This window comes from Oncorhynchus mykiss, chromosome 25 (genome assembly GCF_057628025.1).
Source record: "Oncorhynchus mykiss isolate SJ-2025 chromosome 25, ASM5762802v1, whole genome shotgun sequence".
Classification (NCBI taxonomy): domain Eukaryota; kingdom Metazoa; phylum Chordata; class Actinopteri; order Salmoniformes; family Salmonidae; genus Oncorhynchus; species Oncorhynchus mykiss.
This window is the reverse complement of record NC_143046.1, coordinates 73,933,157-73,957,350: the sequence shown is the minus strand read 5'-3', so window position 1 is coordinate 73,957,350 and position 24,194 is coordinate 73,933,157. Positions and strand designations below refer to the sequence as shown.

Genomic DNA, 24,194 nt, shown 5'->3' with positions numbered 1-24,194 from the left:
TGCAGTGTTTGATGATAGCTGCTTGTAGGCTCTTCTCAGGTCAACATATTTGTACAGTATCTAGCTTACCTCCATTTATCACTGTTCGTATATGTGGCCATTTATGTTTCATCAATAAGAAATCTTCAGACGCATGGGAGGAAACATACAATTCTTTGAGACTGAGTCTTATCTTATGTACCTAATGCTCCTTAGGGCTCAGACACAACAATAGCATTGACAGTCTGAGAGTACTTAGCACCTCTGAACGTAATTTGCCCACCGATTTTACATATACAATTTTGTGAAAATGTTGGCAGCCAGATGTCTACGGCAGGTGGTACTTAAAACACAGCGCACTGAACGATCGGCAGGCGAATGCTATATACACATTCATTGCGATGTGTGAAAGCCTTTATACACAACATAAACTACAGACTACTGTGGGGAAAACACCATGTTAATTCTGTTTTGTCCTAATGGAAGAATGGGAACTCCTTTTTGTACAGATACACTACATTACCAAAAGTATGTGGACAGCTGCTCGTCAAACATCTTCCAAAATCATGGTCATTAATATGGAGTTGGTCCCCCTTTGGCTGCTATAACAGCCTTCCATTTCAATTCCAATTCATCCCAAAGGTGTTTGATGGGGTTGAGGTCAGGGCTCTGTGCAGGCAAGTCAAGTTCTTCCACACCGATCTCAACTAAGCATTTCTGTATAGACTTCGCTTTGTGCACAGGGGCATTGTCATGCTGCAATAGGAAAGGGCCTTCCCCCAAACTGTTGCCACAAGGTTGGAAGCAAAGAATCATCTAAAATGTATGCTGTAGCATTAAGATTACCCTTCACTGAAACTAAGGGGCCTAACCTCGAACCATGAAAAACGAAGGATACGTATATAACCGTGGTTATGTGAGCTACAGTGGGGCAAACAAGTATTTAGTCAGCCACCAATTGTGCAAGTTCTCCCACTTAAAAAGATGAGAGAGGCCTGTAATTTTCATCATAGGTACACTTCAACTATGACAAACAAAATGAGAAAAAAAATCCAGAAAATCACATTGTAGGATTTTTTATGAATTTATTTGCAAATTATGGTGGAAAATAAGTATTTGGTCACCTACAAACAAGCAAGATTTCTGGCTCTCACAGACCTGTAACTTCTTCTTTAAGAGGCTCCTCTGTAACACTCCAAACTCCACTATGGCCAAGACCAAAGAGCTGTCAAAGGACACCAGAAACAAAATTGTAGACCTGCACCAGGCTGGGAAGACTGAATCTGCAATAGGTAAGTAGCTTGGTTTGAAGAAATCAACTGTGGGAGCAATTATTAGGAAATGGAAGACATACAAGACCACTGATAATCTCCCTCGATCTGGGCCTCCACGCAAGATCTCACCCCGTGGGGTCAAAATGATCACAAGAACGGTGAGCAAAAATCCCAGAACCACACGGGGGGACCTAATGAATGACCTGCAGAGAGCTGGGACCAAAGTAACAAAGCCTACCATCAGTAACACACTACGCCGCCAGGGACTCAAATCCTGCAGTGCCAGTCGTGTCCCCCTGCTTAAGCCAGTACATGTCCAGGCCTGAAGTTTGCTAGAGAGCATTTGGATGATCCAGAAGAAGATTGGGAGAATGTTATATGGTCAGATGAAACCAAAATATAACTTTTTGGTAAAAACTTAACTCGTCGTGTTTGGAGGACAAAGAATGCTGAGTTGCATCCAAAGAACACCATACCTACTGTGAAGCATGGGGGTGGAAACATCATGCTTTGGGGCTGTTTTTCTGCAAAGGGACGCAGCACAGATATCAGCGAGGGGCACTCCTCTCAGTAGAGCCCAGGACGCAGCCACACCTTGTGTTGAATGTGCCACCTCAGATCCCAGCACTGGCCTTCCAGCCAGGCGGTATGCTGGCATAATCATGTCTATGATCCAGTGAGAGAGCCTCTGCTTTGATACCCCAGCCCCCAGGACTCTCTCACCATAGCAGACAAAGAGCTGGTCTGTTGTTCTCACTGACCGTGTCCGCTCCACATAGGCAGCCAGTGCCCGCACAGGGCACAGCATGCCGGAGGGAGGCCCAGGCTCCCCCGCCACTGCGGGGGGGGGGGTCGTAAGCAGACAGGATTAAAGGGATGTTCACATGTTTGTCTGACAGAACCTTCGGGAGGAATGAAGGGTTGAGGCAGAGAGATATACTCCTCCCACCGGGGTCCTTCCGGTAGCACTCAGAACTTACCGAAAGAGCATGGAGCTCACCCACCCTCTACATGGAAGTAATCGCTACCAAGAAAGCCACCTTCATAGAGAGATGTTTCAGGGAGGCAGACTCCAAAGGTTCATGGCAGCTTTGTCAAAGCTGCATAGACATCCAGATCCCAGCTCGCCATTGAGTGGGTCAAAGCTGGATGCAGGCGACGAACAGCCTTCATAAACCTGGAGACCAAGGGATGTTGCCCCACTGGCCTGTCCATCCACCCCACATGGCAGGCAGATATAGCGGCCAAATACCCTCTCAGTGTAGAGGTTGCCAAGCCCTCATTCAAGGGAAACTGCAGGTATTGGAGGACATACTGCACCCCGCATGACTCGGGCACAACCTCAATTCCACTGCACCAAGAGCATAATAACCGCCAGTGCAACTGGTATGCAGCAGTTGTAGCCGGTGCCCTTGTACTCTGCATGGTGTTCATTTCGCCCTCCTGTAGTCCTAACATAGACCATTGGTGCTGTTTAGCAGTGTAGTCTTGAATGCCACAGAGTTCCCCCAGCCGCAACAGCAGGTTGGGTCTCAGGGGCAGTTGCCAATGTGTCCCAGTCAACAGGGCAAGGAGAAGGCTGAACCAGGGTCGTCTGGGACAGTATGGGGCCACCAGCAGCAGACGATGCTCCGCCATCCTGGTCCTGTCCAGCACAGCCTGGATCAGGGGAAAAGGGGGGGAATGCGTAAAGCTCCATCCCTGGCCAATCATGAGCCAGAGCATCCAAGCTCTAACATGGAGTACCACAGGAGGCAGTGTGCATTGTCCAGGGAGGCAAATGGGTCCACCTGCGACCTCCCGAACTTGTCCCACAGGTGCAACTCCAGTCCCATGGTGGCGGGCCCTCCCTCGAGAACATATCCACAGCTACATTCAGGATGCCAGGTATGTGCGCTGCGCGTAGAGACACTAGATGTCCCTGAGACCAGAGAAGGAGCTCCCGTGACATAAGATGGAGGTGGTGGGACCTCAGTCCACCCTGATGGTTGATGTAAACCACTACTGTGGTGTTGTCCATTTTCACCAGGACATGTCTTCCCTTCAGATGTGGAAGGAAAGACCGCAGGGCCAGCAGTACATCTCGGAGCTCTAGTGTATTGATGTGCCTGCTGCTCCAAGGGGGTAGCCAACAGCCGCTGGCTTACCTGCCCTTGGTCACATCCCCCCCAGCTGATCTGGGAGGCGTCTGTGCTGACCAGCTCCCGGCGGCATATCCTCAGCATCTCCAACACACCTGAGAGAAAGGAGTGACAGCGCCACCTCAACAATGCTTTGAGGCACAGTGCGGTCACCCACAGCTGGCGGTGACGGTGGTGCTTCGGGTGCGGCTGGTGGGAGTTGAACAACCGTTGAAGAGGCCGGAGATGGAGCAGGCCCAAGGGAATCAGCAACGAGGCCGCCGTCAGCAAGCCCAACAGGAGTTGGCAGGTCAGGGCGGATACCACCCGCTCCTGCCGAAAGTGGTCGAGACAAGATAAGATCGCCTGAACCTTCTGGTGGGCAGGCGTGCTCTTATGAGAACTGAGTCCAGTTCCATTCCAATGAAGGCCATCCTCTGGGTGGGCGCCAGACCCAGCCCGCGATGTGGGTCAGGAGCATGTCTCTGTCTGACAGGACCTAGGTCCTGGTCAGGGCACAAATCAGCTAATCATTCAGGTAATTGAGGATAAACAACCCTCAGGACGTGAGAGGTGCCAGGACAGCGTCCATGCACTTTGTGAAAGTGCGTGTGCCAAGGCGAGGCCGAAGGGAAGAACCATGAATTTGTTAGCTGTCCCTTCGAAAGCGAATCGGAGGTACTGCCAATGAGCTGAGTGAACAGGAACATGGAAGTACGCATTGAGGTTTCAGAGGTCCAGAATCAGTCGAAATCCTCTGTCTCTTTTTGGGAGCACAGATTAGGTGGAGTAGAACCCACCTAGCCGTTCTGATGTCTCGATCCTGCGGATGGCACGCTTGTCCAGGAGTGAGGAGATCTCCAGCAGCAGGGTTTTCTTCAGGAGGTCAGCCACCGCGGTGACACAAAGGCCCCTGAAGGATGAGGGCAGGCACCGAAATTGGAGTCGGTACCCCTCGAGCATTGTTGACAACACCCAGTGGGACTCCACACCCTCCCCCCACTTTGCCCTTTGAGACCGGGAGAAGCGGCCGAGGCCGGGGAAGGGTGTGTCAGAGGTCCTGCCGTAGCCCACCTCTCCTCAGGTGCCCCGAGCGCCTGGGTTCCCCAGGTACGTCCCTGTGGTGGTGACGGTTGACAGGTTGTTGCTCCACCGCATGCTGTGCCCCTCCCTGCTGTCATCCCTCGGCATGAGGCGATGGGGCAGGAGAGGGATCCCACTATCGTTCGGGTGCATGTGGGTGGCGACGGTCCGTCTGCCTTGGACCCGGCCTGAGGAGGCGGCATGAACCGTCTCCGCGTCTCTATGAACCTTATCGGTCCGCTCCAGAATGTCATCAACTCCTGGGCCAAACGTCCGCCCTGGGGAGATTGGGAGAGTGGCAAATGTGCTCTGGAGAGCTACTGGCAGACCGGATTGGGCCAGCCAGAGATGGTGCTGGGAGGTAACCACCTGCGCCATGGCCCATCCGTTGACGCGGGCCACATCCCTCAAGAGCAGGGAAAGCAGGCGAGACACTTCCATCGCTTCCCAGAGGAGCTCCTCTGTGCCCTCCTACAGCCGGGGCAACAGAGCCTGCAGGTAGGCCTACACCACTCTAAAATGTGCAGTTTTGTCACACAACACAATGCCACGTATGTCTCAAGTTTAGAGCGAGCATGCAATTGGCATCTTCAGTATTGATAAAGATATGCATATTGTATAATAAATAAGCTATTATGCAATTCGGAAATGCAATTCGCTGCTGCTGCATGTCAGTTAAATCCCTGTTTTGAGCTGTAATCCCTCTCTTTTGCTTTAGGTAACACTAGCTTTTTGTGACATGTTTATTTCTGGGCGTAGCTTGGACAGTTTTTAGCTCACTGTAGTTGTAAGCTGCACAAAAGAGTTTCACATTTCAGCCCTCAATAGGCTCTCACATGAGTGACCCTGGAAAGTCCCTGCCTGCTCTGTTTGTGTGTGTGTGTGTGTGTGTGTGTGTGTGTGTGTGTGTGTGTGTGTGTGTGTGTGTGTGTGTGTGTGTGTGTGTGTGTGTGTGTGTGTGTGTGTGTGTGTGTGTGTGGGTGTGTGTGTGTGTGCGTCCGTGCGTGTGCGCGTGTGTGTGTGTGTGTGTGTGTGTGTGTGTGTGTGTGTGTGTGTGTGTGTGCGCATGTGTTTGTGGGTGGACTCTAACCCCCCATGTCTACATGAGTGAGTAGTTTATGTAGTGAAACCACTGTGGGGCACTGAAAACTAACGCCTTCAGTCCTGGCGCTGGAGCGTTGCTCCTTGTATGCTCCTATGCAGCATCAGTGTTTTCTTTTCAAGGTTCAACTTTTGTTAAGTCTGTCGCATGAAACAGTGGGCTATACTCGGCCTTGTCTTAGGATGGTAAGTTGGTGGTTGAAGATATCCCTCTAGTGGTGTGGGGGCTATGCTTTGGCAAAGTGGGTGGGGTTATATCTTTCCTGTTTGGCCCTGTCCGGGGGTATCATCGGATGGGGCCACAGTGTCTCCTGACCCCTCCTGTCTCAGCCTCCAGTATTTATGCTGCAGTAGTTTATGTGTCGGGGGGCTAGGGTCAGTTTGTTATATCTGGAGTACTTCTCCTGTCTTATCCGGTGTCCTGTGGGAATTTAAGTATGCTCTCTCTAATTCTCTCTTTCTCTCTTTCTTTCTCTCTCTCGGAGGACCTGAGCACTAGGACCATGCTTCAGGACTACCTGGCCTGATGACTCCTTGCTGTCCCCAATCCACCTGGCCGTGCTGCTGCTCCAGTTTCAACTGTTCTACCTGCGGCTATGGAATCCTGACCTGTACACCGGACGTGCTACCTGTCCCAGACCTATTATTTGACCATGCTGGTCATTTATGAACATTTGAACATCTTGGCCATGGTCTGTTAAAATCTCCACCCGGCACAGCCAGAAGAGGACTGGCCACCCCTCATAGCCTAGTTCCTCTCTAGGTTTCTTCCTAGGTTTTGGCCTTTCTAGGGAGTTTTTCCTAGCCAACGTGCTTCAACACCTGCATTGCTTGCTGTTTGGGGTTTTAGGCTGGGTTTCTGTACAGCACTTTGAGATATCAGCTGATGTACGAAGGGCTATATAAATACATTTGATTTGATTTGATTTGAGGAACAATGCGTTCAGAACCAATTGAAAAGCATCTGCATAATTTTTGTCTAGGATTCACAATACAGCTTTGTATTAGCCAATTTCTCTTTCTGTCCCAATCAATACTTTTAGAGGTAAAGGCATAGCATAAACACAAAATAATCTTACACTGACAAGAAATAGTTTCTGGTAACATTTTGAAACAAGTTGACAGGGTTTTTTAGAATATAGACCCAGCCATAGAACTTAAACAAACGGTTTATTTTGCTTTAGACTAGACGTAATTAGATCACAGACATGGGTGGTGTCACGACTCCTACCGAAGGTGGCTCCCCTGGCGCTCGGCGGTCGTTGTCACCGGCCTACTAGCTGCCACTGATCCCTTTCCCCCCTTTCTGTTTATTGGTTTCACCTGTGTTCATTTTAGGCTTATTGGTCGGGCTTTATTTACCAGCAGGCCCGCCTTTTGTTTTGGGAGGTTGGGGAGGTTGGGGGATTTTTGTAGAATAGTTGTGGAATGTCACTGTGTAGCCTAATGCATTTAATATGTAGGCTCCTCAGTGCTTTTAGACATTTTATCTAGTTGATAAAATTGTTTCTCAGACTTCTGTCCTTTTTCCACATTGATAACTTAATTGTGCAAGAACAATGAAGAGCCATCAAATGTGAAAGAATCTCTTCCTACTTGTCACAAGTGTAGAGAGGAGCTGGCAGGAGGCAGTCACAGGTTTAGAACTACTGAATTTATTAAAGCAACATATATAAAAGCGGGACATAACCCAAAGTGCAAAATAATAAAGTACTCAGGAAATAGTAGAAGAGATTCCTCTCAGGAAAACAAGCAACATTTACAATGACCGACAAAGACAAATGACAGGGAGTATATACAGTGCCTTGCAAAAGTATTCGGCCCCCTTGAACTTTGCGACCTTTTGCCACATTTCAGGCTTCAAACATAAAGATATAAAACTGTATTTTTTTGTGAAGAATCAACAACAAGTGGGACACAATCATGAAGTGGAACGACATTTATTGGATATTTCAAACTTTTTTAACAAATCAAAAACTGAACAATTGGGCGTGCAAAATTATTCAGCCCCCTTAAGTTAATACTTTGTAGCGCCACCTTTTTTTTTTTTTTTTTTTTTTTTTTTTTTGAATTTTTACCCCTTTTTCTCCCCAATTTCGTAGTATCCAATTGTTGTAGTAGCTACTATCTTGTCTCATCGCTACAACTCCCGTACGGGCTCGGGAGAGACGAAGGTTGAAAGTCATGCGTCCTCCGATACACAACCAACCAAGCCGCTGCTTCTTTAACACAGCGCACATCCAACCCGGAAGCCAGCCGCACCAATGCGCCGGAGGAAACACCGTGCACCTGGCCACCTTGGCTAGCGTACACTGCGCCCAGCCCGCCACAGGAGTCGCTGGTGCGCGATGAGACAAGGACACCCGTACCGACCAAGCCCTCCCTAACCCGGGCGACGCTAGGCCAATTGTGCGTCGCCCCACGGACCTCCCGGTCGCGGCCGGTTACGACAGAGCCTGGGCGCGAACCCAGGACTCTGATGGCACAGCTGGCGCTGCAGTACAGCGCCCTTAACCACTGCGCCTGTAGCGCCACCTTTTGCTGCGATTACAGCTGTAAGTCGCTTGGGGTATGTCTCTATCAGTTTTGCACATCGAGAGACTGACATTTTTTCCCATTCCTCCTTGCAAAACAGCTCGAGCTCAGTGAGGTTGGATGGAGAACATTTGTGAACAGCAGTTTTCAGTTCTTTCCACAGATTCTCGATTGGATTCAGGTCTGAACTTTGACTTGGCCATTCTAACATCTGGATATGTTTATTTTTGAACCATTCCATTGTAGATTTTGCTTTATGTTTTGGATCATTGTCTTGTTGGAAGACAAATCTCCGTCCCAGTCTCAGGTCTTTTGCAGACTCCATCAGGTTTTCTTCCAGAATGGTCCTGTATTTGGCTCCATCCAGCTTCCCATCAATTTTAACCATCTTCCCTGTCCCTGCTGAAGAAAAGCAGGCCCAAACCATGATGCTGCCACCACCATGTTTGACAGTGGGGATGGTGTGTTCAGGGTGATGAGCTGTGTTGCTTTTACGCCAAACATAACGTTTTGCATTGTTGCCAAAAAGTTCAATTTTGGTTTCATCTGACCAGAGCACCTTCTTCCACATGTTTGGTGTGTCTCCCAGGTGGCTTGTGGCAAACTTTAAACAACACTTTTTATGGATATCTTTAAGAAATGGCTTTCTTCTTGCCACTCTTCCATAAAGGCCAGATTTGTGCAATATACGACTGATTGTTGTCCTATGGACAGAGTCTCCCACCTCAGCTGTAGATCTCTGCAGTTCATCCAGAGTGATCATGGGCCTCTTGGCTGCATCTCTGATCAGTCTTCTCCTTGTATGAGCTGAAAGTTTAGAGGGACGGCCAGGTCTTGATAGATTTGCAGTGGTCTGATACTCCTTCCATTTCAATATTATTGCTTGCACAGTGCTCCTTGGGATGTTTAAAGCTTGGGAAATCTTTTTGTATCCAAATCCGGCTTTAAACTTCTTCACAACAGTATCTCGGACCTGCCTGGTGTGTTCCTTGTTCTTCATGATGCTCTCTGCGCTTTTGACGGACCTCTGAGACTATCACAGTGCAGGTGCATTTATACGGAGACTTGATTACACACAGGTGGATTGTATTTATCATCATTAGTCATTTAGGTCAACATTGGATCATTCAGAGATCCTCACTGAACTTCTGGAGAGAGTTTGCTGCACTGAAAGTAAAGGGGCTGAATAATTTTGCACGCCCAATTTTTCAGTTTTTGATTTGTTAAAAAAGTTTGAAATATCCAATAAATGTCGTTCCACTTCATGATTGTGTCCCACTTGTTGTTGATTCTTCACAAAAAAATACAGTTTTATATCTTTATGTTTGAAGCCTGAAATGTGGCAAAAGGTCGCAAAGTTTAAGGGGGCCGAATACTTTCGCAGGGCACTGTATATACAGTGATGGAATGGGAATTGGAACCAGGTGTGTGTAATGATCACGTGACAAGTCCGGGATTGACGAGTGAATGGCGTTTGCCTGTAGCAGGTTTGGCAGCAACTAGAAAGCCGGTGATGCTGAACCCCTGAGCTGGACAGGAGGGGGAGATCAATCAGCCCGACGCCTGTGGAAGTCCCGAATGAGAGACCGGTCTAGGACGTCCCGCGCAAAAACCCAGCACCGCTCTTCGGGACCGTACCCCTCCCAGTCGACCAGGTACTGGAGAGACCACTCACAACGCGTGAGTCAAACAGGCTGCGGACAGAGTACGCCGGGGCCCCCTCGCTGTCCAAGGGAGGGGGAGGTGCGTTGTGGAGTCCAGCACTTGCCAAGGGACATACATGAAATGAGGGTGAGATACGGTAATTGACGACGTGCTGGAGATGGGTGTGCGCTGTGTTCCATACCTCCTCGGCGCGCTGGAACCAATTCGTCCACCGCAGGAGCCTCTATCTGACTCCAGTGCCAGGGTGCCAGGGCCGGCTGATGGCCTAGAACACACTGAAAGGGTGTGAGGTTAGTGGAGGAGTGACCGAGGGAGTTTTGTGCATGATCTGCCCAAGGCAGAAACGCAGCCCACTTCCCCAGATGCCATGACACAGTGTGTGCCCAGGCGAGGAGACAGTCCCGCACATCAGAGGGCATGTAGGTACTCCTCTCGGGACAGTGGGCAGGTGAGGGCTCCTGTCGCAGGGCTTAACGGATGTCCGCGTCCACACAGCAGGAGCCACAACGCGGGACGGGGGAACAATGGGTGTCACTTTCTCCCTCGGATCCTCTGTCCCATGCACTCGGGACACCGTATTGGCCTTGATGTTCTTAGATCCCGGCCGCTAGGAGAGGGTAAAGTCAAACCCACTGGCTCCAGGTCATCTATAAGTCTTTGCTAGGTAAAGCCCCGGGTTATCTCAGCTCACTGGTCACCATAGCAGCACCCACCTGTAGCACGCGCTCCAGCAGGTATATTTCACTAGTCACCCCCAAAGCCTATTCCTCGTTTGACCCCCTTTCCTTCCAGTTCTCTGCTGCCAATGACTGGAACGAATGGCAAATCAAACAAAAAAATCACTGAAGCTGGAGACTCATATCTCCCTCACTAACTTTAAGCACCAGCTGTCAGAGCAGCTCACAGATCACTGCACCTGTACATAACCCATCCAACTATCTCATCCCCATACTGTTATTTATTTATTTTGCTCCTTTGCCCCCTGTATCTCTACTTGCACATTCATCTTCTGCACATCTATCACTCCTGTGTTTAATTGGTATATTGTAATTATTTTGCCACTATGGCCTATTTATTGCCTTACCTCCCTTATCCGACCTCATTTGCACACACTGTATATAGGCTTTTCTATTGTATTATTGACTGCATGTTTGTTTATTCCATGTGTAACTCTGTGTTGTTGTTTGTGTCGCACTGATTTGCTTTATCTTGGCCAGGTCATAGTTGTAAATGAGAACTTGTTCTCAACTAGCCTACCTGGTTAAATAAAGGTGAAATAAAAAAATAAAAGTCAAACCTGGCGAAGAATAGGGCCCATCTGGCCTGACACGGGTTCAGCCTCTTCACTGCGCGAATATACTCTAGGTTCCGGTGGTCCATCCAAATCAGGAATGTGTTTGAGCACCCTCCAGCCAGTGCTACCATGTTTTCGGTGACTTATTGATGGCCAGCAACTCACGATCCCCCACGTCGTAATTTCGCTCTGCAGGAGACAGCTTCCGTGAGTAGAAGGAGCATAGATGGAATTTAGACAGCGATCCAGTGCATTGGGAGGGTGCAGTTCCTACTCCAACCTCGGAGGTGTCCGCTTCCACGATGAAGGGCACAGACGGATCAGGATGAGCCAGAACAGGTGCATTCGTAAAACGTTTATTGAGCGCACGGAAGGCTTTGTTGGCCTCAGTCCAGCGCAGCTGTTGAGGACCTCCCTTCAGGAGGGTGGAGAGAGGGGCACATGGCAGAAGTCTTCAAAAAAGCAACCTGCAGGTCCCAGTATTCCTCCGGGATAGGGACGTGGGTGGCCTGGTCCGGACTTTCCACAGAGGTGGCACAGATAGACACCTCCCCTGACACTCCTGCGACCAACCCAACAACCTCCTCTCTGTCCACGATATCCTGGGGTTATGCAACTGTATCCAGGGGAAACCTAAAACTACGGGATGTGCAGGAGAGTCTAAGATGAGGAAAGTGATGGGTTCATGGTGGTTGTGGCAACTGTGAGGGAAATGGGAGTCATGGTCTGGCACACCAGTCCTGTTCCTAGGGGACAGTTGTCTAGGGCAAGGACTGGGATAGGAGGTTGTAAAGGGACTAGAGGAATGTGTAATGATAAGGCCTCTGACTGGTCTAGGAAATTGCTTGCAGAACATGAGTCCACTAGGGCAGGACTCAGTGGGGGGCCAGGATAGTCTGGGAAGGTGACAGGAAGGAGGACGGGCTGGGTGGACAGAGAGAAGGAACCCCCGGGATGGGCGACAACGGGCACGCAGGAGATTATCCAGGAGGATGGCAATGGCGATGAGCTGGTCCAGCATAAGGTCCTCATCGGAACAGGACAGCTCGGTCTGGACATCCACGTGTAGCCCACTGCGGGAAACCGTCAACAGGGCCTGGTCGCCAGTGGGCGCAACCACCGTCCGGAAATCCAGAGCGTACTCAGACGCTCTCCTGAACCCCTGGAGTAGACGGAGGAGATGCTCACCTCCCTATCGGACCTCTGTAGGGTGGTCGAAAACGGCACGGAAGAGTTGGGTAAAGCGCTCATAGGACTGCACTTCTGGACCGTCCCTCTCCCAGACAGCTTGTGCGATTCCAGATTCCGGCCTGTCGAGATCACCATTGTGGAGGTCACACTGCAGGTTAAAACCCCTACAGTGAGCTGGGGTGCCGTGAAACCGCTCCGGGAGGTGCAGTTGGAGGTTTCTAATCAGACCGGGTAGATGGTGGTGGGGTGGCTGGAACGACCGCAGGGAGCTGGGAAGGTGGCGGTTTAGCCTGCAGCTGGCGTACAGTCTGGAGCACCTCGTCCATGGCAGTCTTGAGGTGCTCCAGGCACGAGTCGTGGTAGTGGAACTTTGTTCCTGTAGCGGAGAGGTCAGGATGTCCTGCTGCTTCCTGTTCTCTTGGGTCGGTCATTCTGTCACAAGTGTAGAGATGAGCTGGCAGGAGGCAGTCGCAGGTTTAGAACTACTGAATTTATTAAAGCACCATATATAAAAGCGGGATGAAACCCAAAGTGCAAAATGGCCTGAAACAGGGCCTGAACATTTCTTGACTTCTGAATGTAATTTATTTCAGAACTTTCTCCCTTCTGCACAAAAGTGGGATTCCCCAAATATTCTTCCTCTTACCATTCTATACAGATGTCTCACTGCAATGCTGTTAATAATAAAAGTAATAATAATAATTTATTACATTTGCAAAGTGCTTTTTATTATACAGAATAATCTCGAAGTGCATACTATAAAAAGTGTAAACCAAATGGAAAAAATAAAAAATTGACACCACTAGACAGAGCAACTAACACAACTCACACAGCTGACACTACAAGGGACAAGTTACTAGCTTTAGTCAAATAAGCTACAATTCTTTTTAGAATTATTATCTGCATTTTTTATTCTCAAAGGTACAGTACAATCAAGCAGTTGGAGCCTACTTGAAGAATGGTTAGTATTTTGCAAGGGTATACAGTACTGTTGTTCTGGTGGACTTTGAGGTTTGTGTTGGGGTGTGGCGGGGGATTTCTCAGGCTATTTGCATCGTGGAGACAAAGAAGTGAAAGTAGTGGCCTGTTCCCATGGCTACAGTATTGTATAATAGACACTTATACAACGTGATTTGTTGAACAATGAATGGACTCTGCAGTGTCCTACTGTAATCTCCTGTGTGTAGGCTGCAGTTGGTCAGTCTGGTTGCATTCTCTGGAAACATGAGGAACATATTTGCATATACGTGATGAAATCCTTTTTTAAGAAACATTTTAGTTCAGCAAAATACTTTAGATTTAGACATGTATGACCAGTATTTACCAACCTCCTACCAATGAAATGTAAATGGATCTCTATTTCCAATGCAGCAGTGACAGCAACACGAGAGACCTATGCATACATACAGTGTACAATGTACATGATAGACAGACATGTAGAGGTGTGGCCTGGAGTTGGCATGTGGTCCAGCCAGAAATTCCCCCACTGTACTGTGTACTGCCAGACTCATATCTGGAGCTAGTCCAGGTTCCCATTGAAATGGAAACAAGAAAAGAAAAACATGACAAAAAAAAGGGAAGGTCTGGCTGTCAAGTTCAGTAAATGTTGAACAAGTCTTGCCCTGTTACTAAAAGTCATCCTTGTTGTTTACAGTCAGGCATGCAACGTGAGTTGGTGCTTGTAACTTTCAAGTCTGTTTTTGTCATGAAGTGATATTGTTCCAGCATTTGAATCCCCCCCACCCCCTTTATATTTCACCTAACACTTAGATATTTGATAGCTGTGAGACAGTGAAATGCATCATAAAAATGTCAATATTACATATGATATGCACTTGACATGCGCAAACATTTAAAATGGAAGCACAAAGCATTTCACCAAATATTTAAACCAGTAGCTTGGGTAACCAAATGTTTCTCCCTCTCCTAGGAGCTGGAGAGCTTCAAGACCTTTGTCAAGTGGAAGCCGGCCTTTGACATGGTCATAGATGGTTTCAAAGTTGCCAACATGGGCATCAAAGGGAACCAGTCGCAGATGGTGAGTGCTCTGCCAGATCTCTCATATCTGGCGGTGTGAATCCAGAATATATAATTGTCATGAGTTAAGAAAATAGACAAGGTCTTGCCTTAAGGCAGCGACCTGCCAAACTCAATGGAGCAACAATCTGAGCAAGATGGTACGAAATGTTCCGAGCCTAGGTTGGCACTGTTGATCTGACCATAAGATCTGACACATAAGGTTGAGATGTGTTATTGATGTGGCTTCTGCAGTGCAATTAGACTGCACCTGATGGAATCTCCACGTCCCAGCCCTGCCCTCTCCTGCCGTGCAGTGCCCTGCCCAGCCCTCTCCTTCCATGCCTTCTCCTGCCCTTCTCTCTCCTTCCCTGCCCTCTCTACAGTAGCTATTAGAACATAATGAACACCCACAGCTGGTGTTACCATTTCCAGTTGGCAAGGCAACAGCTCATGTTAGTGTGTTTAGGTTCATGCTGACTCACTGTTACTCTTCCTCTGTCTTCCAAACTAAGCAAACCACAGTCCGTGTCACTCAAAAAGCGATCTCCCAATTCAATGGGTGGATTTCCTTAATCTGGATTTCCTACTACTTGAGTGGTCGAGCATCAGTCATCATCATCTATCTAACCATTAGGCTACCTGCCCCCCCCTCGGATAGACCCCTCGGATAGAGCCAAATACAAATATCCTGAAAGGGAACGTCTTGAATTCCATTGAAGTGACTTAGTTGTAATGCCAGTCTTCCCCCACTTGAGACACAGTGGAGATGGCATTGTCACAACTGCAATGTGATGTGGGAGGCTGTTGTTTAGATTGGATCCTGTGGGAAAGATGGGTATACATTTGTTCATAGCCTAACCATACTCTGTATGGGTTTCTATCTGTAAGCAGAACCCTCAGTCACCACAGTCTGACCACACAGTGTGAATATTGACATTCCTTTTCCTCCCTCCAACTCCCCACAACTGTGTGGCATTATTGTTTCTCTGACAGGTGAAGTGAGCAGGAGGGGCTGTGGCCTCAGGTCACTGACTGCACTGATTGCTTTCAAATAACTGAATGCTTTCAAATAAATAAATAAATAATGCATTTTTTTTATATATTTAAAAATATAAGAGTTCTGTGTTTGTATAATCGAAGCACAGAGAGTATTGTTTCAGCACACCTACAGACCCTGATGCCTTATTGGGGGGGTTTCCTCTCCGGTTCTCACATGACTAACATCAGTATTTCAAGTGTGTGTGTGGGGTAAACTTCCATCCCAGTTATGAGCTAAAGGCCACATCTCCCCAACCCACACGTCTGCAGCATCAACCACATCGGACAGCTAGACACGTCAGAGTTTTTTTTGTGTGTAAAACCATGACTCTACTATTAACAGATATTTGCAATAAGCAATGACTTTTAATATAGAAATCATTGCGTAATTAAATAATTATTCTGTGTTGATTTTTTCCATCTTCCTCTTCTTGCTAGAAGAGAGAATGAGAAACTAAAACGGATACAACAATGAGGTGAGAAATATAAATTACTTCAGGTTACAGCTAAAGGTTCATGGCTCTTGTCTCAAGCTTTACTTGGTAAACCTTACACCTGCTACTCCAAGCTCACTTCCCCCATGATGAATTAGCAGAACACAGCCACACCCACCGGCTGTTCCCAGGTCAACACTTCCTCATCTAGAGTGGACAGAAAGAGAACAGGGTGTGATTAGGGCTGTTGCGGTGACCAAATTACTGCAACACCTGCAGTCCTGAGTCATGACCCCAGTAAAAATTCTAAGTGACCGTTGAATCATGGTAATCTCCTTTTATGCACTCTGGACATGCATTAGTAGTACTCAACTCGCTAACGATCACCAGGTCCTAATGGCCTGGTACTAAGGGCTCTATTGTCCCTCTAACCACTCTGACATCAATGCAAACGCAATCGATAATCACATCAAACACTTCCAGTTCCAGTCAAAAGTTTGGACACACCTACTCATTCAAGGGTTTTTCTTTATTTTTACTATTTTCTACATTGTAGAATAATAGTGAAGACACCAAAACTATGAAATAACACATATGGAATCATGTACTAACCAAAAAAGTATATTTTATATATATTTTATATTTTTCAAAGTAGCCACCTTTTGCCTTGATGACAGCATTGCACACTCTTGGCATTCTCTCAACCAGCTTCACCTGGAATGCTTTTCCAACAGTTCTGAAGGAGTTCCCACATATTCTGAGCACTTGTTGGCTGCTTGTCCTTCACTCTGCGGTCCAACTCATCCCAAACCATGTCAATTGGGTTGAGGTCAGGTGGTTGTGGAGGCCGGGTCACCTGATGCAGCACTCCATCACTCTCCTTCTTGGTCAAATAGCCCTTACACAGCCTAGAGGTGTGTTGGGTCATTGTCCTGTTGAAAAACAAATGATAGTCGCACTAAGCTCAAACCAGATGGGATGGCGTATCTCTATCACACCATCACACCTCCTCCTCCAAGCTTCATGGTGGGAATCAAACATGCGGAGATCATCTGTTCACCTTCTCTGCATCTCACAAAGACACGGCGATTGGAACCAAAAATCTCAAGTTTGGACTAATCAGACCAAAGGACAGCTTTCCACCAAACTAATGTCCATTGCTCGTGTTTCTTGGCCCAAGCAAGTCTCTTCTTCTTATTGGTGTCCTTTAGTAGTGGTTTCTTTGCAGCAATTTGACCATGAAGGCCTGATTCACACAGTCTCCTCTGAACAGTTGATGTTGAGATGTGTCTGTTAATTGAACTCTGTGAAGCATTTATTTGGGCTGCAATTTCCGGGGCTGGTAACTCTAGTGAGCAAACGTAACTCTGGGTCTTCCTTTCCTGTGGTGGTCCTCACGAGAGCCAGTTTCATCATCATAGTGCTTGATAGTGCATAGTGCATAGTGCTTGGTTTTTGAAATTCTGGAAATTTTCCGTATTGACTGACCTTTATGTCTTTCAAGTAATGATTGACTCATTTCTCTTTGTCTATTTGAGCTGTTCTTGCCATAATATGAGCTTGGTCTTTTACCAAATAGGGTTATCTTCTATATACCAGCCATACCTTGTCACAACACAACTGATTGGCTCAAATGCATTAAGAAGGAAAGAAATTCCACAAATGAACTTTTAACGAGGCACACCTGAAATGCATTCCAGGTGACTAACTTGTGAAGCTGGTTGAGAGAATGCCAAGAGAGTGCAATGAAATGGACATCACTTTCAGAGGTGATGATTTTCCAAACACCCATATGCATATTAGACCTTATACATAGGCCTAAAGTAATGATGGACTGAGTAAATTCAGAAATGTTTCATACCCTTTGACTTTCTCCACATTTTGTGACGTTACAGCCTTATTCTAAAATGTATTACATAATTTGTTCCCCTCATCAATCTACACACAATACCCCATAATGACAAAGCAAAAACAGGATTTTAGAACATTTAGCAAATGTATTAAAAATAAAAACTGAAATACCTTATTTACATAAGTATTCAGACCATTTGCTATGAGACTTGAAATTGATCAAAGGCGCATCCTGTTTCCATTGATCATCCTTGAGATGTTTCTACAACTTGATTGGAGTCCACCTGGGGTAAATTAAATTGAATCGACATGATTTGGATAGGCACACACCTGTCTATGTAAGGTCCCACAGTTGACAGTGCATGTCAGAGCAAAAACCAAGCCATAAGGTTGAAGGAATTGTCCGTAGAGCTCCGAGACAGGATTGTGTCGAGGCACAGATCTGGGAAAGGCTATCAAAACATTTTTGCAGCATTGAACATCATTATTATTTTATTTATTATTTTTAGTTTACACCCTTTTTCTCCCCAATTTTGTGATATCCAATTGCGATCCAATTACGATCTTGTCTCATCGCTGCAACTCCCCAACGGGCTCGGATGTAGCGAAGGTCGAGTCCTCCAAAACATGACCTGCCAAACCGCACTTCTTAACACCTGCCCACTTAACCCAGTAGTCAGCCGCACCAATGTGTCGGAGGAGACACCGTCCAACTAACGACCGAAGCCAGCCTGCAGGTGCCCATCCAAACCCTTCCCTAACCCAGGTGAAGCTGGGCCAATTGTGCACCGCCCTATCGGACAGTCACAGCCGGTTGTGACACAGCCTGGGATCAAACCTGGGGTTTTAGTGAGGTGAAGGTTCAACAGAGTAGGTGGAATGAATACACCCCTAATCACACGCTAACAGTTCACTTTCATAGCAGCCACATAAAAACAGCATGATTACTTTGCTCGTTGTAGACCTACATATAATTACTTCTCGCAACTATCTATTCAGTCTCCTCCTCACCTTTTCCCTTCACTTGCACAACACATCAGCTGTCTGTGACCAGATGAAAAAACCTTTCCAAGCCAAAACTTCATATCATCACCGCTAACCGCTACACACAGCCTACATCGTTGTCACATCATAGTCAACTAGAACTACTAATAAACCCGCTAAAATCATGCAGTACAGTGTACAGTCAGCAATCAGATTAGCAGTTACACTGGCCGGCCCCGGTGGCAATACATTAATAAAACCAAATGCTTACCTTGACTTGGAAGAGTTCCAGTGACCAAAGCTTATGATTTCAGTACTAGATTAATTCTCTGATCCTTTGATTTGGTGGACGAAATGTCAGTTTATGCTGCAAGAGCTCTGATAGGTTGGAGGATGTCCTCCGGAAGTTGTCATAATTTATGTGTAAGTCTATGGAAGGGGTTGAGAACCATAAGCCTCCTAGGTTTTGTATTGAAGTCAATGTGACCAGAGGAGAACGAAAGCTAGCTGTCCTCCGGCAACACCATGGTGCTCCCCTACAGAATAATGGCTGAGGCAACTGTAGACAATTGCAAAACAGTTTTTTTAAATCAATTATTTGGTGACTTCAATATATTTAGTATAGTTTTATCTATACTGAACAAAAATATAAACACAACATGCAACAATTTAAACGATTTTACTGAGTTACAGTTCATATAAATGTCCTTGGAAGAAATGGCAGCAGTTTTACGGGTGCCTAACCAACTGTACTATTATGTGGGGGGTTTTCGGGTTATTTGTAACTTATTTTGTACATAATGTTTCTGCCACCGTATCTTACAGCAAAAAAGGGCTTCTGCATATCAGGACAGCAATCACTCACCTCGGATTAGACAAAGATTTTTCTTCAACAAGCAGGACGAACAGGATATACTGCTAACATGCGACGAGGCCAACATCCCCGTTATTGGCAAGAGAAAGAGATGCAGGTACAGAGGACACAGAGCAAGGTGCCTCGTAAGGATCCGCAGAAGGCGAGTGGGAAAGCTGCCATTACCGTCAGTATTACTCGTCAATGTACAATCATTGGACAATAAATTAGACGAGGTACGATCACGAATATCCTACCAATGGGATATCAAAAACTGTAACATCTTATGTTTCACGGAATCGTGACTGAATGAAGACATGGATATTCTGTTTATTTACCACCACAGATGGATGCTGGCACTAAGACCACACTTCGACTGCACTTATAAGGAAATAAGCAAACAGGAAATTGAGCACCCAGAGGCAGCGCTCCTAGTGGCCGGCGACTTTAATGCAGGGAAACTTAAATCAGTTTTACCTTATCTCTATCAACATGTTAAATGCGCAACCCAAGGGAAAAAATTCTAGATCACCTGTATTCCACACACAGAGACGTGTACAAAGCTCTCCCTCGCCCTCCATTTGGTAAATCTGACCACAATTAGGCCTCCCGGGTGGCGCAGTGGTTAAGGGCGCTGTACTGCAGCGCCAGCTGTGCCACCAGAGACTCTGGGTTTGCGCCCAGGCTCTGTCGTAACCGGCCGCAACCGGGAGGTCCGTGGGGCGACGCACAATTGGCCTAGCGTCGTCCGGGTTAGGGAGGTCTTTGCCGGTATGGATGTCCTTGTCTCATCGCACACCAGCAACTCCTGTGGCGGGCCGGGCACAGTGCCCGCTAACCAAGGTTGCCAGGTGCACGGTGTTTCCTCCGACACATTGGTGCGCGCTGTGTTAAGAAGCAGTGCGGCTTGGTTGGGTTGTGTATCGGAGGACGCATGACTTTCAACCTTCGTCTCTCCCGAGCCCGTTTGGGAGTTGTAGCGATGAGACAAGATAATAGCTACAAAAAAACTATTGGATACCACGAAATTGGGGAGAAAACGGGGTAAAATAAAAAAATATATTTTTAAAAATCTGACCACAATTCTATCCTCCTGATTTCTGCTTACAAGCAAATATTAAAGCAGGAAGCACCAGTGACTCGGTCTAAAAAAAGTGGTCAGATGAAGCAGATGCTAAACTACAGGACTGTTTTGCTATCACAAACTGGAACATGTTTTGGGATTCCTCTGATTGCATTGAGGAGTACACCACTTCAGTCACTGGCTTTATCAATAAGTGCATCGAGGACATCATCCCCACAGTGACTGTACGTACATACGCCAACCAGAAGCCATGGATTACAGGCAACATTCACACTGAGCGAAAGGGTAGAGCTGCCGCTTTCAAGGTGCGGGACTCTAACTTGGAAGCTTATAAGAAATCCTGCTATGCCCTCCGACGAACCATCAAACAGGCAAAGCACCAATACAGGGCGAAGATTGAATCTTACTAGACCGGCTCTGACACTCGTCTTATGTGGCAGGGCTTGCAAACTATTACAGACTACAAAGGGAAGCACAGCCACGAGAGCTGCCCAGTGACACAAGCCTACCAGACGAGCTAAATCACTTATATGCTCGCTTCGAAGCAAGCAACACTGAGGCATGCATGAGAGCATCAGCTGTTCTGGATGACTGTGTGATCCCGCTCTCCGTAGCCAATGTGAGTAAGACCTTTAAACAGGTCAACATTCACAAGGCCGCAGGGATAGACTGATTAACAGGATGTGTGCTCCGGTCATGTGCGGACCAACTGGCAGGTGTCTTTACTGACATTTTCAACATGTCCCTGATTGAGTCTGAAATACCGACATGTTTAAAGCAGACCACCATAGTCCCTGTGCCCAAGAACACTAAGGCAGCCTACCTGAATGACTACAGACACATAGCACTCACTTATGTAGCCATAAAGTGCTTCCGAAGGCTGGTAATGGCTCACATAAACACCCTTATCCCAGAAACCATAGACCCACTCCAATTTGCATACCGCCCAAACAGATCCACAGATGATGCAATCTCTATTGCACTCCACACTGCCCTTTCCCACCTGGACAAAAGGAACACCTATGTGAGAATGCTATTCATTGACTACAGCGCAGCGTTCAACACCATAGTACCCTCAAAGCTCATCACTAAGTTAAGGACCCTGGGACAAACACCTCCCTCTGCAACTGGATCCTGGACTTCCTGACGGGCTGCCCCCATTTGGTGAGGGTAGGTAGCATCATATCTGCCACGCTGATCCTCAACACTGGAGCCCCCAGGGGTGCGTGCTCAGTCCCCTCCTGTACTCCCTGTTCACCCACGACTGCGTGGCCAGGCACGACTCCAACGCCATCATTAAGTTTGTAGAAGACACAACAGTGGCAGGCCTGATCACCGACAATGAAGAGACAGCCTATAGGGAGGAGGTCAGAGACCTGGCTAGGTGGTGCCAGAATAACAACCTATCCCTCAACGTAACCAAGACTAAGGAGATGATTGAGGACTACATGAAAAGGAGGACCGAGTACGCCCCCATTCTCATCGATGGGGCTGTAGTGGAGCAGGTTGAGAGCTTCAAGTTCCTTGGTGTCCACATCACCAACAACCTAGATTAGTCACCATGACAATAAACCATTAAACACACCAAGACAGTCGTGAATAGGGCACCACAAAGCCTTTTCCCCCTCAGGAAACTAAAAAGATTTGGCATGGGTCCTCAAATCCTCAAAAGGTTCTACAGCTGCAACATCGAGAGCATCTTGACTGGTTGCATAACTGCCTGGTACGGCAACTGCTCGGCCTCTGACCGCAAGGCACTACAGAGGATAGTGCGTACGTTCCAATACTACACTGGGGCTAAGCTGCCTGCCAACCAGGACCTCTACACCAGGTGGTGTCAAAGGAAGGCCCTAAAAATTGTCAAAGATCCCAGCCACCCCAGTCATAGACTGTTCTCTCTACTACCGCACTGCAAGCGGTACCAGAGCACCAAGTCTAGGACCAAAAGGCTTCTCAACAGCTTTTACCCCGAAGCCATAAGACTGAACTGGTCATCAAATGGCTACCAGGTCTATTTGCATTGTTCCCCCCCCAACCCCTCTTTTACGCTGCCACTACACTCTGTTTAGCATATATGCATATTACTTTAACAATACATTAATGTACATACTACCTCAATTAGCCCGACTAACCAGTGCCCCAGCACATTGGCTACCCAGTCTATTTGCATTGTGTCCCACCACCCACCACCCCCCAACCCCTCTTTTACGCTACTGCTACTCTCTGTTTATCATATATGCATAGTCACTTTAACCATACCTACATGTACATACTACATCAATTAGCCAGACTAACCGGTGCCTGTATATAGCCTCGCTACTGTTATAGCCTCGCCACAGTTATTTTTCACTGTCTTTTTACTGTTGTTTTTTTATTTCTTTACTAATCTATTGTTCACCTAATACCTATTTTTTACTTTAAAATTCCACTGTTGGTTAGGGCCTGTAAGTAAGCATTTCACTGTAAGGTCTACCTACACCTGTTGTATTCGCCGCATGTGACAAATAAACTTTGATTTGATTTGATATAAGGAAATCAGTAAATTTAAATAAATTCATGAGGCCCTAATTTAACATGACTGGGCAGGGACGCAGCCATGGGTGTTGCCTGGGAAGGCATATGCCTACCTACTCACTGGGGAGCCAGACCCTGCCAATTAGAATTTGTTTTTCCCCTCAAAAAGGCTTCATTACAGACAGAAATACTCCTTAGTTTCATCAGTTGTTTGGGTGGCTGGTCTCAGACGATCCCAAATGTGAAGAAGCCGGATGTGGAGGTCCTGGGCTGGCATGGTTACACGTGGTCTGCGGTTGTGAGGCAGGTTGGACCTATGGCCAAATTCTCGAAAACAACATTGGAGGTGGCTTATGTTAGAGGAATTAACATTAAATTCTCTGGCAACAGTTCTGGTGGACAGTCAGCATGCTAACAGCATGCTAATGTGCAGCCAGCATGCTAATTGCACGCTCCCTCAAATCTTGAGACATTTTAGAGTAAATACTGCACATTTTAGAGTGGCCTTTTATTATCGCCAGCACAAAGTGCACCTGTGTAATGATCATGTTGTTTAATCAGCTTCTTGATATGTCACACCTGTCACTAACAGGAATGTAAAGAAATTTGTGCTCAAAATTAGAGAAATTAGCTTTTTGTGTGTATGCATAATTTCAGGGAATTCTTATTTCAGCTCATGAAAAACAGGACCAACACTTTACATGTTGAGTTTATATTTTAGTTCAGTATAAAAATTATAACTTTTTAAATACTTGACTATTTTTATTTTTTAGGAAATCCTCCCTTTCCTCTTATGAGGATCCTCCACTGATTGTTAAATGTACCAGCCTTCAGCCTATGCCATGACGTATAGCCAGACAACATACAGTAGGCCAAAACATATTCTGTTCTTCTGAAATACATTTTATTCATGTCATGTTTCTTTAGACCTGCCTAAAATAAATAATGGATTTATTGTCATGGTGTATATTCAATTGATTTATTCGACTTAAATGTAGATGTTCCAAAGGCGTGCATCACCAGCTTGTTGTAATGAATACTCAGGGAGAAAAAGGTGTAGATTCACACACAGAGCACAGCAGATGTTTATTAAGCCTTCACGGAAGGCAGGAACGTGGTCGCAGGCAATGGTCATACACAGGTAGGCAGTCAAAAACAAACAATACCTCACAACC

The 24,194-nt window shown here is 46.8% G+C and overlaps 1 long non-coding RNA gene across 1 annotated transcript in view; it reads left to right on the top strand.

The window, feature by feature from the left end:
• Window positions 1-24,194, top strand: part of LOC149972127 (uncharacterized) — a 645,576-nt gene that overhangs the window by 601,907 nt on the left and 19,475 nt on the right. The gene's annotated exons all lie outside the window — the stretch shown is intronic.